This window comes from Dama dama, chromosome 28, assembly GCF_033118175.1.
Source record: "Dama dama isolate Ldn47 chromosome 28, ASM3311817v1, whole genome shotgun sequence".
NCBI classification, from domain to species: domain Eukaryota; kingdom Metazoa; phylum Chordata; class Mammalia; order Artiodactyla; family Cervidae; genus Dama; species Dama dama.
In genome coordinates, this window is record NC_083708.1 from 25,649,174 (window position 1) to 25,666,472 (window position 17,299).

Here is a 17,299-nt window from a genome sequence, read left to right on the forward strand (position 1 = left end):
GAAGTATCATGGGCTTAAGACTCACATCTCACTCTATTTTTTGTTTGTTTTTTTAAACAGATTCTGATTTGTTAGTCTAGAGCGTGACTTCAAAGCCTGTGTTTTTTTTTTTTTTTTTCATTTATTTTTATTAGTTGGAGGCTAATTACTTTACAATATTGTAGTGGTTTTTGCCATACACTGACATGAATCAGCCGTGGATTTACATGTGTTCCCCATCCTGAACCCCCCTCACATCTCACTCTAATAAATTCCAGTACAACTCCAAACCAGTCACACACAGAAATACACTATGTACTGAGATATAACCATTTTTTGCATGTTTGGTAGAATACAGAAGCTATTTTGTTTCACAAGTATAACATGATGATTTTTATGGGGGAGGTGAAGAATAATTTATCCAGTGGGGGAGGAATGTAATTGGCTTGAATATAGACCACTTGGAATTGGGCCAGGACAACAGCCAAGTTACTGAAAAGAATACTCCATTTTCGACCCCCAAAATTAAAATGGCACCCCCACCTCCGCCCCCACAGAAGCTTGTATTCTCAACGCTTATTTTTTCTCTCTCTCAAAGTAGAAAATGTGTAATAAGGTACTAAAGGACTGCATCAGAAATAACGTTTGCAGGGGATCCACTGCATGCTAAGACACTGTGCTAAACATTCTCAGTCTTCACGATTCTTCTGCGCCATGTACAGTAAAGCTTCCTTCATGATCTCCCAAAAATGCCTGTCTCAGCCCCTTCTTCAGCCTACAAGTGATCCCCAGTGGTGCAATGAACTTTCAGGAAAACAGACCTGGAGAGAAAGAGGCCTGAGAAGATTGGAAACAGGTTGGGCAGCAGAACAAGAAATTGTCCCTGATACCTGGATGATGGCCTAGAGGCTGAGTGGGTGCCAGGGGAGTCTGCCCCTTGACCTGAACACTCCTTGATGTGATGCCCAGAGGCCAGATAGAGATTTCTAAAATGCAGAACCCAGGGACTTCCCTGGCAGTCCAGTGACTAAGATGCCCTGTTCCCAATGCAGGGGGTGCAGGTTTGATCCCAGCCAGGGATCTAAGATCCCACATGTGATGCGGCCAAAATAAATTTTAAAATAAACTTTAAAAAAAATTTCAAAAGATCACTGACTTAAGATCACCATACAAATATAAAAATAATTTTAATAAATACATGAACAAAATGTGGAACCTGGAGCAAATCCCCATGTGCCTCTCTACCTTCTGCCTCCAGCCTTGGTCTAAGGCTCGTGTTACCAACCTGGGTCTAACTCAAAGCTTAGGCTTGTGTTAGTCAATCACTCAATGTGTCCGACTCTTTGCGACCCCAGGGACTGTAACCCCCAGGCTCCTCTGTCCATGGGATTCCCCAGGCAAGAATACTGGAGAGGGTAGCCATTCCCTTCTCCAGGGGATCTTCCCAACCCAGTGATAGAACCTGGGTCTCCTGCATTGCAGACGGATTCTTTACCATCTGAGCCACCACAGAAGCCCTCAATTAATGGTAAAGTCATGATAAATCTCTCTGAATTTACTTCGTTCTTAAACATTTTATTTATTGCTATTCTTAAAATCAAGAGTGGTAGAAGTCCCTGGCCAGGTCTAATGAAAGGGCAGGCTTTTGGGTGCACACCTAAAAACACAAATGAATTCAAATGATTCCATTCTATTTCTGAAAACCCTAGTCTATTCCCCCAAATTCAACTTCTTAAGACTCACCATGGCCCCTTGCATTAGCTGGCAGTATTGTTTCTTATCTCAAACTTATCATGAACTTTTATTTCTATTATACTTCCCCTTCTTCAAAGTCTTGCATGCAAAAATACTTATTGTTCAAAGTTCAAACCTAATTTTTTGGTAGTGTCGCTGAGGATTATGTCTTACCATTCAAGCTAACTGTATTTAAAGACAGACCAAAAAGCACAAGGAAACAGGTACGAGGATTACCAGTCCGAGGGAGACTCACTTGGGAGAAAAGCGTCCACACACCAACTTCAGCAGGATGTGGGATTTTTGCCACTGACTTTTTTCTATTCATGGTCTCACTTGTGAACAGCAGAAGCGAAAGGAGCTGGTTGGTGGTCTGCGCCTGTCCAGTCAATGCTGGGAAACTGTCAGGATTACAATGCTCCTTTGTTGGCTGGCTTGGCAGCGATGCCAGGAGCTGAATGGGCCACAGAGACTGAACTAGTTATGACGACCGCTGGGTCCTCCCGAATGACCAGAGGCCCTCCCCACCCCATCGCCTGGCCACCCTGGGATGACAGTGTGGACGCGGAGACACTCCTATTCCTTCCACAAATATGCTTCACCAAGTCGGCCGATGTAAAGCATCGACTACCTGATGATCCATCTGATTCAGCAGGGGCATCAAGCTTACTGGAAACTTGCAAAAAAGAAGAAAGCAGAAAAACGAGATAGAAAGTGTATCTTGAAAATACTATCATGTAATTATGTGCTAATCTTTTCCCACTGAAACTGTACAGGGACTTTTGGAGATGGAGGGTAAAGGATGAAATACTAAACTCAGGACAAAACAGAAAAAGAAGTTCCCCTCTGATGATCTTCATGGGGAAAAACTGATCTGACCAATTCAGGTCACAGTGATTTTTATGTTTGTTTTTGACAAATCACATGTCCCTGCGCCCCAATTTTCAGATTTAGATGTATCTCCCAATAACAGAGAGAAAGAAACTAAAGACTAGGAAGCAGGTAGGGCAAAAATAAAAAAAAGATGACTAAACAGAAAATGAGTTGTTTTCTAACAGCTTTCTGCTAACCCAGACTCCTGGTTTTATTTAAGAAGCCCACTGCCTTTGAAAATACACAGGGTCTTTTCAATAGCAAAAGATCAAATGATGTTAATCAGGCAGTGACGCCTAATCCTTTAATGCCGCTGTCTCTTTACATTATAAACATACCAGCTGCTTGAGCTGGAACGATTTTTATCTTAGCTTGTCTTTTCTTCTTCTTCCTCTCTCTTTAAATTTTAGGTTTTGCCAATCAGTACAGAATAAGCTTTCTTCTACCTCCTTGCTAACCCCCATCCTGCAATAATCTCTTGTGCCTTAGAACAAAGGAAGACAAGAAGACAGGGCAGTGGGTACCTCCATCTCCCTGTTTTCTAATCCACGTCCTTCACACATTTAAGTCAGTTCCAGTATAAAAGCCACGACTGCCGGGTGCTGCATGCAGCTCATGGGTCTCCATGCTCATCATCTCTGCTCCCGCTCAGCTACTGGTTTGGCCTGATGGGTTCAGTTCACGTACCACAGGAATGAATGCATTTACAGCTACTATCAACCGCTTTTTTTTTTTTTTAAACTCAATCTTTGCTGCAGAAAGATAATAATCATATTTTGAATTCAGTAGCATTGTTTAGCTGAAAGAATTGCCTGGGAAAGACAGAAGGATATGTGACAGCTGTCTTCAGATATTTGACCTGCCACCCTGTTGACATAGGACTGGACTTCTGGAGGAATGCAGAACCATCACAGAAGTGATTCTTCAACGGGGGTGTGGTGGTGTGCAGAGACACTTAGAGAATTCTTTAGGTTATGTCTCTGCTGAGATGCTAATGTCACTGCAGCTGAATGCCACTGTTATCCTGAGAGTCTGACCTATTTCTTAGGAAGCTGAGGATGGAAAAACTTGAGGTGTATCAAACCAGACTATAAATTCCACCAAATCAGTTGAACTATATGTAATCCTCTTATCTTTTTATTCCTAAAGCCTAATAGGACTGGACACGTGGCAAGTGCTCAAAAATGCTTTTTGAAGTATTATTTTGTTGATGAATTAAAAAAAAGCAGGGAAGCAAATTTCACTTTAATATAAGAGGAATGCTCTAAGAAGAAACACTGTCCTAGGTGGCTAAGAGAGACAGTGAGCTCTTCATCTTTGGAGGAGTTCAGACAAACTGGAGATAGTGTTATGTAAGCTGACCCGGTTTATAAAGTGAAAACAGTGGCAGTCCAATTTAGCTCCAGGCCAAGGAAAAACTCCAACACTTTCTACTCATGATCATGAACAGATTCATCTTTCGAAGTGTATAGAAAGATGCAGCCCGCAATATTGTCAGTTTAAACCAGAGCACAAAATCCTTGTGCCCTGCTTTCTGGGAGTTCTGTGTTAAATTTGAGCCGCAGTTTATTAAATCCTAAGTTTTTAATTTCTATTCCTAAGACTAAAGATTTTTTTTTTTACCAAGAAGAACACTTGTACCTTTGAAAGTCTCCATGGATATGATTCTTCATTAGAGCATCATTTGAATGCTGATGCTTTTTAGCCTAGAGCTGTGGTTGACAGGTCCTAAAAACCCAATTCCCTCTTCTTGCAGAACTAAAGACCTTGAAACCCATCTCTTTGTCACACTAATTTGCAGCCCAAATTTCCAAATTAATTTAAACATGGCCCATAAGAGAATTCCAACATTTCTTGAAGCATTGTAAGTCTTTTGAAGACTTTTCCCTCCCTTTTACCCATCCTGCTTTTCCCGCCTCTTTCTTCCCTTTTCTTCTCCTCCTCCTTCTTTTAATTCTGAATGAAGTTTATCATCTCAGGAAATGTGGTACCTTGATTATCTCTTTTTGAGATTATCTATGCATCCCACGTTGATTTATACTGAACAACTGTGGCCGGTTAAAAAGAAGTAATAAAGTGGGAAGCCTCATGCCCACCTGGTGGACTTGCTGTGATGATCTTTTGGTGAAGAGCGCCACCTCTCATCAGCAAACCAAGGTAGCCTTTCTGTGGGCCAGAGTCGGAGGAGAAACGGAAAAACAAATCAGCGATCACTAGCATTTTCTCTTTGCACAGCACTCCATTTCCTTTTGGACTTCAGACTGCACCTCATGGCTGTTTCAGTGGGAGCAATTCTGGGCTCTAAAATCATTATTTACCATCTATGAATTCACTGTTAAGAGACAGTAATTCTTAATTTATTTCTCAGCCTTGGACTGAGAAACCTTGGACTTTCTACTGAATGACAGTGGTAACAGTGACAGACTATTTTCTTGGGCTCCAAAATCACTGTGGACAGTGACTAGAGTCATGAAATTAAAAGACTCTTGCTCCTTGGAAGAAAAGCTATGACAAACCTAGACAGCATATTAAAAAGTAGAGATATTACTTTGCCAACAAAGGTCCATCTAATCAAGGCTATGGTTTTTCCAGTAGTCATCTATGGATGTGAGAGTTGGACCACAAAGAAGGCTGAAGAATTGATGCTTCTGAACTGTGGTGTTGGAAAAGACTCTTGAGAGTTCCCTGGACTGCAAGGAGATCAAACCAGTCAATCCTCAAAGAAATCAAACCTGAATATTCATTGGAAGGACTGATGCTGACGCTGAAGCTCCAATACTTTGGCCACCTGATTCAAATAGCTGACTCATTAGAAAAGATGCTGATGCTGGGAAAGATCGAAGGCGGGAGGAGAAGGGGACGACAGAGGATGAGATGGTTGAATGGCATCACTGACTCAATGGACATGAGTTTGAACAAACTCTGGGAGAAGGTGATGGACAGGGAGGCCTGGGATGCTGCAGTCCTTGGGGTCTCAAAGAGTCAGACAGGACTAAGCGACTGAAGGACAACAATGTAGCATGTGAAGTGGAAGTCCTATGTTTAAAGGTTAAAAGTTAGGCTCTTTGATCTGCCAATTTGGATGGAATCCCAGCTACACTGCTTGCTTACTAGCTGTGTGCCCTCTGGTGAGTTACTGAACCTGCCTAAGCTTGACATCCTGAGGGAATATCAATTTAGTGCACATTTTACTGAGCTGTGTTAAGATAGAATACACTGTTGGTGGGAATGTAAATTGGTTCAGCCGCTATGGAGAACATATGAAGGTTCTTTAAAAAACTAACAATAGAGTTACCATATGATCCTGCAATCCCACTCCTGGGCATAGATCCAGAGAAAATTCTAATTCAAAAAGAGGGAATTCCCTAACGGTCCAGTGGTTAGGACTTGGTGCTCTCACTGCTGAAGGTCCAGGTTCAACCCCTGAAAAGAGACATGAACGCTAATATCCATAGCAGCACCATTTACAATAGCCGAGACATGAAAGCAACCTACATGTCCACGGATATATACATATATGCTTTCCTAGTGGCTGGGACGGTAAAGAATCTGCCTGCAATGCAAGAGACCTGGGCTCAATCCCTGGGTAAGGAAGATCCCATTCAGAAGGAGAAGGCACCCACTCCAGAATTCCTGCCTGGAGGATTCCATGCACAGACAAGCTTGGTGGGCTACAGTCCAATGGGTTGCAGAGTCAAACACGACTGAAGCGACTTAGTACCCATCTATATCTATACCTATCTATTTATATATCTATATACACACACAAAAATATGGGTTTCCCAGGTGGTGTCAGTGGTAAAGAACCTGCATGCCAATGCAAGAGATGTAAGAGTGGCAGGTTCGATCCCTGGGTCTAGAAGATCCTCTGGAGGAGGGCACGGCAACCCACTCCAGTATTCTTGTCTGGAGAATCCCATGGACAGAGGAGCCTGGTGGGCTGCAGTCCATGGGGTCACAGAGAGTCAGACATGACTAAAGAGACTTAGCACAACACTTGTTGTTTACTTGCTAGGTCGTGTCTGACTCTCTTGCAACACCATGAACTACAGCCCACCAGGCTCCTCGATCCATGGGATTTCCCAGGCACGAGTATTGGAGTGGGTTGCCATTTCCCACTACAAGGGATCTTCCCAACCCAGGGGTCGAACCCATGTCTCTTGTGTCTCTAGCATTGGCAAGCGGATTCTTTATCACTGAGTCACCAGGAAGGCCAAAGGTACTACTCAGCCATTAAAAAAGAATGAAATAATGCCATTTGCAGCAATATGGATGGATCTAGAGATTATCACACTAAGTGAAGTCAGTCAGAAAGAGAAAGACAAATATTACATGAGATCACTTATATGTGGAATCTGAAATATGACACAAATGAACTTACTTACAAAAAAGAAAGTCTCAGACATAGAAAACAAACATCATTACCAAAGGGAAGTGGGGGGATGGGAAGAGATAAATTAGGGATAAATTAGGAGTTTGGGATTAGCAGATACATACACTATGTATACAATACAAATAATAAACAAAGTCCTATTATATAGCATAGGGAACTATATTCAATATCTTATAATTAACCATAATGGGACAGAATATGATAAAGAATATATGTATATATAGCTGAATCATTTTGTTGTACACCTGAAACTAATACAACATTCTAAATTAACTACATTTCAACAAAAAATAAAGAAAACATAAAGTACAGTGATGCATGCAACGCACCAAGCAAATTAACATTAGCTTGTGTTAGTATGAGATTGCTGGTTCTTTCTGTTCATAAGGGTCTGTGTGATAAACAATTGGGAAGAGTTGGGTCCTCTTAGCTCTTAAAATATTTTACTTAGGTCTCCCTCCCCTATGACTATGGCTCTAGCTGAGACTTCACCTCAGAGGACATACAGCAAACGAGGGTGTCATCACACAAAACTGTTTTGTGCTAAGTCGCTTCAGTCGGGTCCTACTCTTTGCAACCCCGCGGACTGTAGCCCGCCAGGCTGCTCTGTCCATGGAATTCTCCAGGCAAGAATACTGGAGTGGGTTGCCGTGCCCTCCTCCAGAGGATCTTCCCAACCCAGGGATCCAGTCCAAGTCTCTTAAGTCTCCCACACTGGCAGGCGGGGTTTTTTTTACCACTAGCACCACCTGTAAGACCCTAAGGATCCATAAGTTTGGGGATAAACTCAAGAATATCTGCCTTTTCCCCCTGCCCTCCCTATCCTACTCTCATCTTCAGAACTACATCCCTTACAAACTCAAGAAGAGTTAATTTCAGAATGTCTTCTCCACTCTGTTCCTAGTAACTGTCCCCAGTAATCTTAGACCCTTTATAAACTTTATGAACTTATAAATAAGCCACTGTGTTTTAAAAATTATATTGCAAATAATTTAGTTCATTTACTCTATTTCCTCTTTCAGATTATGAACTTCACGACGTCTAGCCTCTTTCTATTTTTCTCACTACACCCCATGTTCAAGTTCCAGGAATGATTCAAAGGGCATTAATGCCTTGATGTTACATAAACCTGGGCTCATGTTGTGCTTCTATTACCTACTTCATGCGGATCCTTGGGAAAGCTGCATCAATTCTCTGAACCTTGGTTTCTTTGTTCATTCCGTGCAGAGTTCCCAGCAGTCTTAGCAGTAACACTTGAAAAGTCCTGAACACATAATAAGCCTTCAGTAGAAGGTCATGATCTGTACTTTTCTCTTTAAATTGTCTAGTATGACTATTACCACCATGATGACCACCATTTCTAAGCCTATCGTCGGCCCAGATTCTCAAGAACTAAAGAAAAGCAGAAGAAAGGAGATATAAAAAGCCAGAAAAACGTGATGAGAACTGAAAGCTTTTGCTGAAACCAAATCAGCAAACACAAGACAACGAATGTAGTATTCCAGAGTGCCGCCCAGCAGGCCTCATCGCGCTGATGAACGCGAACACTGGTGAGATAGTACCGCTTAGTGGCCGTCTCCTAGTATTACATGCAGCGACCCGGTAAACTGCGGGGAAATAATTGCCAAAGGGGCCTCCAGTTTATTATCCCTTTTGTCTCTGCTCAGAAGATGGTTATGCACCTCTTGTACCATTTGTGCGCCCATCCTGAGTGCGGCTGTGGACAGCGCTCATGGATCTACTCAGTATCACTTTACTGTGTGCTTGTCACTTCTATGTTAATAGCTAGATCCTCTGTGCTTATCAATTAACTCATTGGCAACAAGTCAGCAACTAACCAACCTATTAATCAATCACAAAGTAACAAGGATAATGAGATTCTCCTTGACATTGGCAGGATATACCTTGATCATCATTTCTCCATCTGCAAAGAAGGAAAAAATTACTTACTTTTTGTAAGTTTCTCAAATGAAGTTCAGAAAATTATGAATGCTGAAAGAGAATGTTTTATCTATCATGATAGGGCATCTTGCAGTTACTGAAAGTAATTAAACACAATGATGTTAATGAGGGGTTATACACTGCTCTATAGACATTCAGTCCTGAATCCCTGGGAAAGAGAAAATGAGCAGATTCTATTAACTTTGTATTATTTATTCACTTGTTCATAGTAGAATCTATGAAGACAAACTAATTCCACCAACAAAGGAAAATTCCAGTAGCCCAAGAATAAAGCAACATACCCTTCAACAGTAAGGAAATTTTAGAATTTTAGAATTAGAAGGTACTTTAGGAAGAAGAGGGCTTCCTGGGTAGTTCAGTGGCAAAGAATCTGCCTGCCAATGTAAGAACCTCAGGAGATACAGCTTCAATCCCTGGGTCGAGAAGAGCCCCTGGAGAAGAAAATAACAACCCACTCCAGTATTCTTGTCTGGGAAATCCTCATGGACAGAGGAACCTGGCGGGCTACAGTCCATAAGGTCACAAAGAGTCGGACATGGCTGAGCAAGCGCGAAATCCTTCTTAAGAAGAAGAAGGTTTCTTCTTGTATAAACGACACTATGTTTATCAAATGCACATTTTTTGTGATTTGGTCTTTTAACATTGATTGCTGTGTTACCTTTTGTTATAGAACAGTCTGGATCCATTAACAAGTCAAGCTGTAAAACACCTTCTACAATGTGTCATTTATTTGCAGAGAGGGGGGCCTGGGAGAGAATTAAAAACAGCTGAAGGCACATACACACCCATTGCTGCTCCTTTTTTAAAAGGCAGTTTAAAAGCTCAGATCAAGAGAGAATAGGAGGAAACAGAAAGTTAGAGCAGAACAGATGTTGCTGCTGCGTTGCTCTGACCCAAGACAGGCTCTGGCCTCAGAGACAGAAAAGATCATCCAGGCAGCTTGATACATCTCCTTCCCAACTCTCTGCCACCCAGCTTCACCCATGCATGGGAGAAGAGGGGAACACGTGTGTCCCAGTCCTGAATGCCCTTGCTTTATCAAAATTCCACGACTTTTGGACCAATGGCATCTCTTCTGGTAGCAACCGGAAAACATGTCCCAAACAGACTGAAGTTTGTTTATTAGGTTAACTTTTTTGCCCTCCTGAGTTGTGCTCTTCTATAAACATCTCAATGGGGCTTCCCTGGTGGCTCAGACGCTAAAGCGTCTGCCTACAATGTGGGAGACCTGGGTTCGATCCCTGGGTTGGGAAGTCCTCTGGAGAAGGAAATGGCAACCCACTCCAATCCTCTTGCCTGGAAAATCCTGTGGACAAAGGAGCTTGGTAGTCTACAGTCCATGGGGTCGCAAAGAGTCGGACACGACTGAATGACTAAACTAAACTATAAACATCTCAGTGGGGCTTCCCTGGTGGCTTGGCAGTAAAGAATCTGCCTGCAATGCAGGAACCACAGGTTTGATCCCTGGTCAGGAAGATCCCCTGGAGAAGAGCATGGCAATCCACTCCAGTATTCTTGCCTGGAGAATCCCATGGACATAGGAGCCTGGCGGGCTACAGTCCATGGGGTCACAAAGAGTCGGACACGACTGAAGTGACTTAGCACACTCACAAAAGGAGAAGAAGGCGGCTGAGGATGAGAAGGTTGGATGACATCACTAATTCAATGGGTAGGAACTTGGACAAACTTTGGGAGACAGTGAAGGACAGGGAGGCCTGGCATGCGGCAGTCCATGGGGTTGCAAAGAGTCAGACAGGACTTAGCAACAGAGCAACAACACTTCCCACCTTCTGAGGTCAGAAAGGAAACTTGTAAGCATAAGCTGAAAAATGACCATTTCAATTAAGTTGAACCAAAGACACACACAGAACCTGATTTATTCCTAGAGAAAGTTTGAGATGCACTTTGCCTAGAAGAGCATTTCTACTCCATATCGCCTTCCAAGCTATGACATATAATTCCTTGGCAATACAGCCTCTTGAAATTCATTCAATATTTACCAAGTAATGGCATATTCTGACACAGCGTCTCTCCGTGTGAAATGATTTCCTCACACAGGAGAACTTGATGACTGCCAGGATTCCCACAATGCCATTCTAGAAAGTCCTAGGAGGTGGTGTGGATACTAGAAAATAGATGACTAATGGTGCTACCACGTTTCAATTCTGACACAGCAATTTAACATATGTACAGTCTTGGGCAAATTTTTTTTTTATCTTTCTGAGTCTGTTTTCTCACCTGCAGAAAACAAATAATACTCTGAAGGATGGTACAAATTTGAATAATACAGTAGATCTCCTAGTGCAGGGTCTGGCACAAATGAAGTGTTTTTTTAAAGAAAGGAATTATCAGGACTTCCCTGGTGATCCAGTGGTTAAGAATCTGCCTGCCAATTCAAGGGACACAGGTCTGATCTTTGATCTGGGAAGATTCCCACATGTCTCAGGGCAACTAAGCCTGTGTGCCCAAACTACTGAGCTCATGCTCCACAACAAGAAAAGCCACTGCAGTGAGAAGCCCACACATTGTAACGAGAGTGGACCCGTCTACTGAGCAGTAACAAAGACAGTTCAGTTCAGTCGCTCAGCGCTCAGTCGTGTCTGACTCTTTGCGACCCCAAGGACTGCAGCACGCCAGGCTTCCCTGTCCATCACCATCTCCCAGAGCTTACTCAACTCATGTCCATTGAGTCAGTGATGCTACCCAACCATCTCGTCCTCTGTCGTCCCCTTCTCCTCCTGCCCTCAATCTTTCCCATCAGGGTCTTTTCCAATGAGTCAGCTGGCCACATCAGGTGGCCAAAGTACTGGAGCTTCAGCTTCAGCATCAGTCCTTCCAATGAATATTCAGGACTGATTTCTTTTAGGATTGACTGGGTTGATCTCCTTGCAGTCCAAGGGACTCTCAAGAGTCTTCTCCAACACCACAATTCAAAAGCACCAATTCTTTGGCGCTCAGCAATAAAGACCCAGTGCACAAAAAATTAAAAATAAATAAATAATTTTTAAAAAAGAAAGGCATTATCATTTCCATCTAAATACTTCTTGTACTCACTGCCTGATGCATGCACGCTAAGTCGCTTTAATCAAGTACAGCTCTTTGCGACACTATGGACTGTTTAGCCCACCAGGCACCTCTGTCCATGAGATTCTCCAGGCAAAAATACTGCAGTGGGTTGCCATGCCCTCCTCCAGAGGACATTCCCAACACAGGGATTGAACCCACATCTCCTGGGGCTCCTGCAGCGCAGGCAGATACTTCACTGTTACCCTCTCACGAGCCCCCACTCCTCCTGCAAGACTGCCTGACTGTCCTGAGCTTTTAGTGAAGCTAAGCCCTGCAGTTTTAGTATCTGTCCTTATATCTAATTGTTTTCCTAGAGTCAATGTCCATATCCACCACTTGTTACATTCACCACTCACTGCCTTTGTTGTTTGCCATTCTCACTCTTGTTCTTCCCCCTCTTCCTGTAGACTTCCTCTGTACATCGTGTCTTGAATGTTGGTGTGGTTTGGTTTGCCTTTTATGACTCTGAAAATGCACTGAAGGATCTCTATTCTTCCTGAACATCAAACCAAGAAGCCATTAAGTGCCAGTGCCATCTTGGGCCCAATCCAACAGGTTTTGGTCTGATGGCTTTAATGAATGCTGGACGCTCTGGAGCTGTTTTGTTTCTTTTTTTTTTTCTATTAGACACACTTTAAAAATCACCTGCCCCTTTAATCCTCTGGGTTCCATGTCACTCCAGATGTAAAAGATTACTGGAATTTTGGCCTCTGGGATACCTGAGGTGTTACAAAACATACAAGTTTACTCTTTAATAGTGAGGAATGTCCCAGAACAACAGCATTTGTTTTAATTGGAAGTGAAAAAAAAAGAAAAAGAAAGACTGTTGGAAGCTTCATATTATCAGAATTGTTTTCTGGTTCTCTTTTGGTTTATTCTATATACTACTTAACTTGGCTGCTATTTTATAGGAGTAACTATTTTTATTTAACATGGAAATGCTACTGCTGAGTATGCATGACAGTTTCATTTCTTTTTCTGTGTTTGGAGAAGGACTCTGACACCTGGTCTAAGATACCTGATAGGTCTCTGAGTGTGATCACGTGCAAGTGTGCTCAGTTACTTAGTCACGTCTAACTCTTTGTGACCCCACAGACAGCAGGCCACCAGGCTCCTCTGTCCATGGGACTCTCCAGGCAAGAATACTGGAGTGGTTTGCTATGCCCTCCTCTAGGGGATCTTCCCGACCCAGGGATTGAACCCACATCTCCTGCATCTCCAGCATTTGCAGGCAGATTCCTTACCACTGAACCATCTGGGAAGCCCTAGGTCACCATGTAGCAGCTCCCAAAACAGTGGCTGGCATCAAGGTCCTCCGTGAAAATCACCTGGAATGCCACCCTATTCCTGATGACACCTACTGACGAACAGGGGCAGACTAGTCTCAGTCACTCAAAACGGATAAAAGTTCCAATCTGTTCCATGTGATAAGGATGGAGTGATACAGTAGCTGAAGACCCTTGTGCAGTTATGAAACTCTTTAGTCACTGAAGAGGGTTATCTATGGAGAAAGCCTGGCAGCTTGCCAGAAAATTCATATAAGAGATTGCTTATTAATACTCAGATAATAATTTAAAACACAAACCAAAACAACACTGTAATACTATATTTATACATGCAGAATCCGCACTCTGTAATCCAGATGTGTCCAGGGGTGACTCTAACACACCTACTTATACCAATTAGCATGGAGCCATACTGTTCTTGCTCAGCTTAAGGTTAACTGGAAAGAAGATAACATCTTTCTTGGCAATGTCTCAGCCATCACCCTCAGCCAACAGACAGGGGGCGCTCTGCAGCTGCTCATGTGAGCAGAGAGGACCCCTCCACCTCTGACCCTAATGGCTGGTTTTATGGAAGACCGCTGCCCACTCTTAACTTATTTTGTTGCACTGCAGTACTGCACCGCACGCAAGCAAGTAGCAAAAAGAGAACAAAGCCCAAGCTCTTTCCCTTGAGCAAATACTCCCGTGGGAATATTCCTCCACTCCACAGACTTACTACCCTACATTTATCTTCCGTGAGCGAACTGCTCAGCTTAACTTAGTTACGTGTGTGCGCATGCTCAGTAGCCTCAGTTGTGTCCGACTCTTTGCGACTCAATGGACCATAGCCCGCCAGGCTCCTCTTTCCATGGGATTCTCCAGGCAAGAATCCTGGAGTGGGTTGTCATGCCCTCCTCCAGGGGATCTTCCTGACCCAGGGACAGAACTCGTGTCTCCTGCATCGCAGGCAGATTTTTCAGCCATTGAGCCACCTAAGAAGCCCAACTTAGTTAGGTAAATGATCAAAGCCTTCCTCTGATTCCCCTCACCTTTCCAGGACCTCTGTGGCCAAGCTCCAGAGCCTGTCTACACTATTTTAAAAAGGGATTACACGTGAAATTTGCTTGTTTACTTTATTTTCTCACTCAAGTTAATGTAAACATACTTCCATTTTCTGCCAATTACAATTCATCGACAATATGAGTTTAACTGTAAGCATTTTCATTTTGGAGCTATACACTGCAGCTTCTTAACTGCAGCATAATAGACATCTGTGCTGGATAATTCTTTGTTGTGGGCGGTTGTCACAGGCTTTGTAGTTTTAGTAGCAGCCCTGATCTCTGCTTTCTAGACGCACATCCTCCACCATGTTCTGTGACAATGTCTGGTTGTCTGGTTTGGACAATGTCTCCAGACACTGCCAAATATTCCACTGGGGCAAAGTCACCCGGAGATCGAGAGTCACTGATATAGGCCAACTATTAAACCTTTTAATCAATGATGACAGGGCAGGCAGAAGCATTATTTCTCTCTTGGGTATCTAAAGGAAAAAATTTTTAAAAAGAACATAGCTTTTAGTCTCTATTCTTTCATCTGTTCCTAAGACATTTTTATAAACATTTTCTGGGCAAATTTTCTTGGATCAATCCATTGCTATCTGTTCACTTGACCAATGCTTTACACAAATAACAGTACACCAAATCTATATTATACACAGGATCTTAATTTCCACAACAAGATGTGGTACCAAAAGCCAGAGGGTTGGGAAGCAGCAAGGTGTCAATAAAGAAAGATTTGGAGGAAGACAGGCCTGAGTTTCAGTTCTGGAAGCATTGTTCACTTGTTGTGAAAACTCAGGCCAGCTCTTCAGCTTATGTGCCACTCGGTTTTCTCATCAGAAATGTGGAATTATTATCTTGGAGAAACACTGGATGAATTAAAATGAGGTGAGATGAATAACAATATATCTCACTTGTTGCTGCTGCTAAGTCACCTCAGTCGTGTCCAACTCTGTGAGACCCCATAGACGGCAGCCCACCAGGCTCCCCCATCCCTGGGATTCTCCAGGCAAGAATGCTGGAGTGGGTTGCCATTTCCTTCTCCAATGCATGAAAGGAAAAGTGAAAGTGAAGTTGCTTAGTCATGTCAGACTCTTAGCAACCCCGTGGACTACAGCCGACCAGGCTAATCCACCCATGGGATTTTCCAGGTGAGAGTACTGGAGTGGGTTGCCATTGCCATCTCCGGTATCTCACTTAGCAGAGGCTTAATCACTGAGAACTTTTGAAATTAGAACACCTTGATGAAAGTGAAAGAGGAGAGTGAAAAATATGGCTTAAAGCTCAACATTCAGAAAACTAAGATCATGGCATCTTGTCCTATCACCTCACGGCAAATAGATAGGGAAACCATGGAAACAGTGTCAGACTTTATTTTTCTGGGCTCCAAAATCACTGCAGATGTTAAGTGCAGCCATGAAATTAAAAGACGCTTACTCCTTGGAAGGAAAGTTATGACCAACCTAGATAGCATATTAAAGAGCAGAGACATTACTTTGCCAATAAAGGTCCAACTAGTCAAGGCTATGGTTTTTCCAGTGGTCATGTATGGATGTGAGAGTTGGACTGTGAAGAAAGCTGAGCACCAAAGAATTGATGCTTTTGAACTGTGGTGTTGGAGAAGACTCTTGAGAGTCCCTTGGACTGCAAGGAGATCCAACCAGTCCATCCTAAAGGGGATCAGTCCTGGGTGTTCATTGGAAGTACTGATGCTGAAGCTGAAACTCCAATACTTCAGCCACCTGATGCTAAGAGCTGACTCATTGGAAAAGACCCTGATGCTGGGAGGGATTGGGGGCAGGAGGAGAAGGGGACGACAGAGGATGAGATGGCTGGATGTCATCACCGATTCGATGGACATGGGTTTGGGTGGACTCCGGGAGTTGGTGATGGACAGGGAGGCCTGGCGTGCTGCGGTTCATGGGATTACAAAGAGTCAGACACGACTGAGCGACTGAACTGAACTGAACTGAACTGAATACCAGAGCTTCCTGGAGACTCCACGGCCGTACATCGAGGCAGCTTTCTCAATAGCAGCACTTTTTGCCCCATTCTGGTCAGAGACTTCTTTAAGGTCTAATTCTTTCCTTATTTAGCACCACCTACCTAAGAATGGCTTCCCAGGTGGCTCTGTGGTAAAGAATCTCCCTGTCAAGGCAGGAGACATAGGAGGTGCAGGTTCGATCCCTGGGTCAGGAAGATCCCTTGCAGGAGGGCATGGCAGCCCACTCCAGTATTTTTACCTGGAGAGTTCCATGGACAGAGGAGCCTGGCAGGCTATGGTATATGGGGCTGCAAAGCAACAGACACGACTAAGTGACTGAGCGACATGCACCTAAAGAATAGCTCCTGGCCCACCGTCCTAACCACGCGTAAAACAAGCTCCACTGTCCTTGGCATTCATTCGGTGTGCAGTTGTATTTAATTCCGTTGCTATCCCACTCTCCAAAACAACTATTTTATGTCATCTTCTCTTTCCTTCACCCTCCAACACCTCCTCTTCCAGTCACAGATTTCCTGGTCGCCTCTCTTCCTGGGATGGTAAGATTGCATCTCACAGGTCTCTTCCTTTGAAGCTACCGTGGTAGCGTTACTTATTTTGGCCAAGAATATATAGAATAAGGGTCAGATATTTCCAGGGACAGGCTTTAAGAGGCAAGATGCCACTCTTCCCTTTTTCAGTTTCAGCAACAGAGAAGAGCAGCGAGTCACCCAGCTCGCTGGCTGAGGTTAGAGCAACATCCCCTAGTTGACCAACAACAGGCATTTAGCCTGAGAGAGAAATGCCATGTTAAATTCCTCAGATACAGCGTTTGCATGTTACTGCAACACAACCTAGTTAAGACGTCACTTCCTATTTCAGTAAGAAAATAGAAACAATCAGAAGGCAATTCCACAATCTCTCATGACCACAACTGCCATTTATTAGTCACCATTTTTCTCCCTTCCTCCTGTATTATGGATGAATG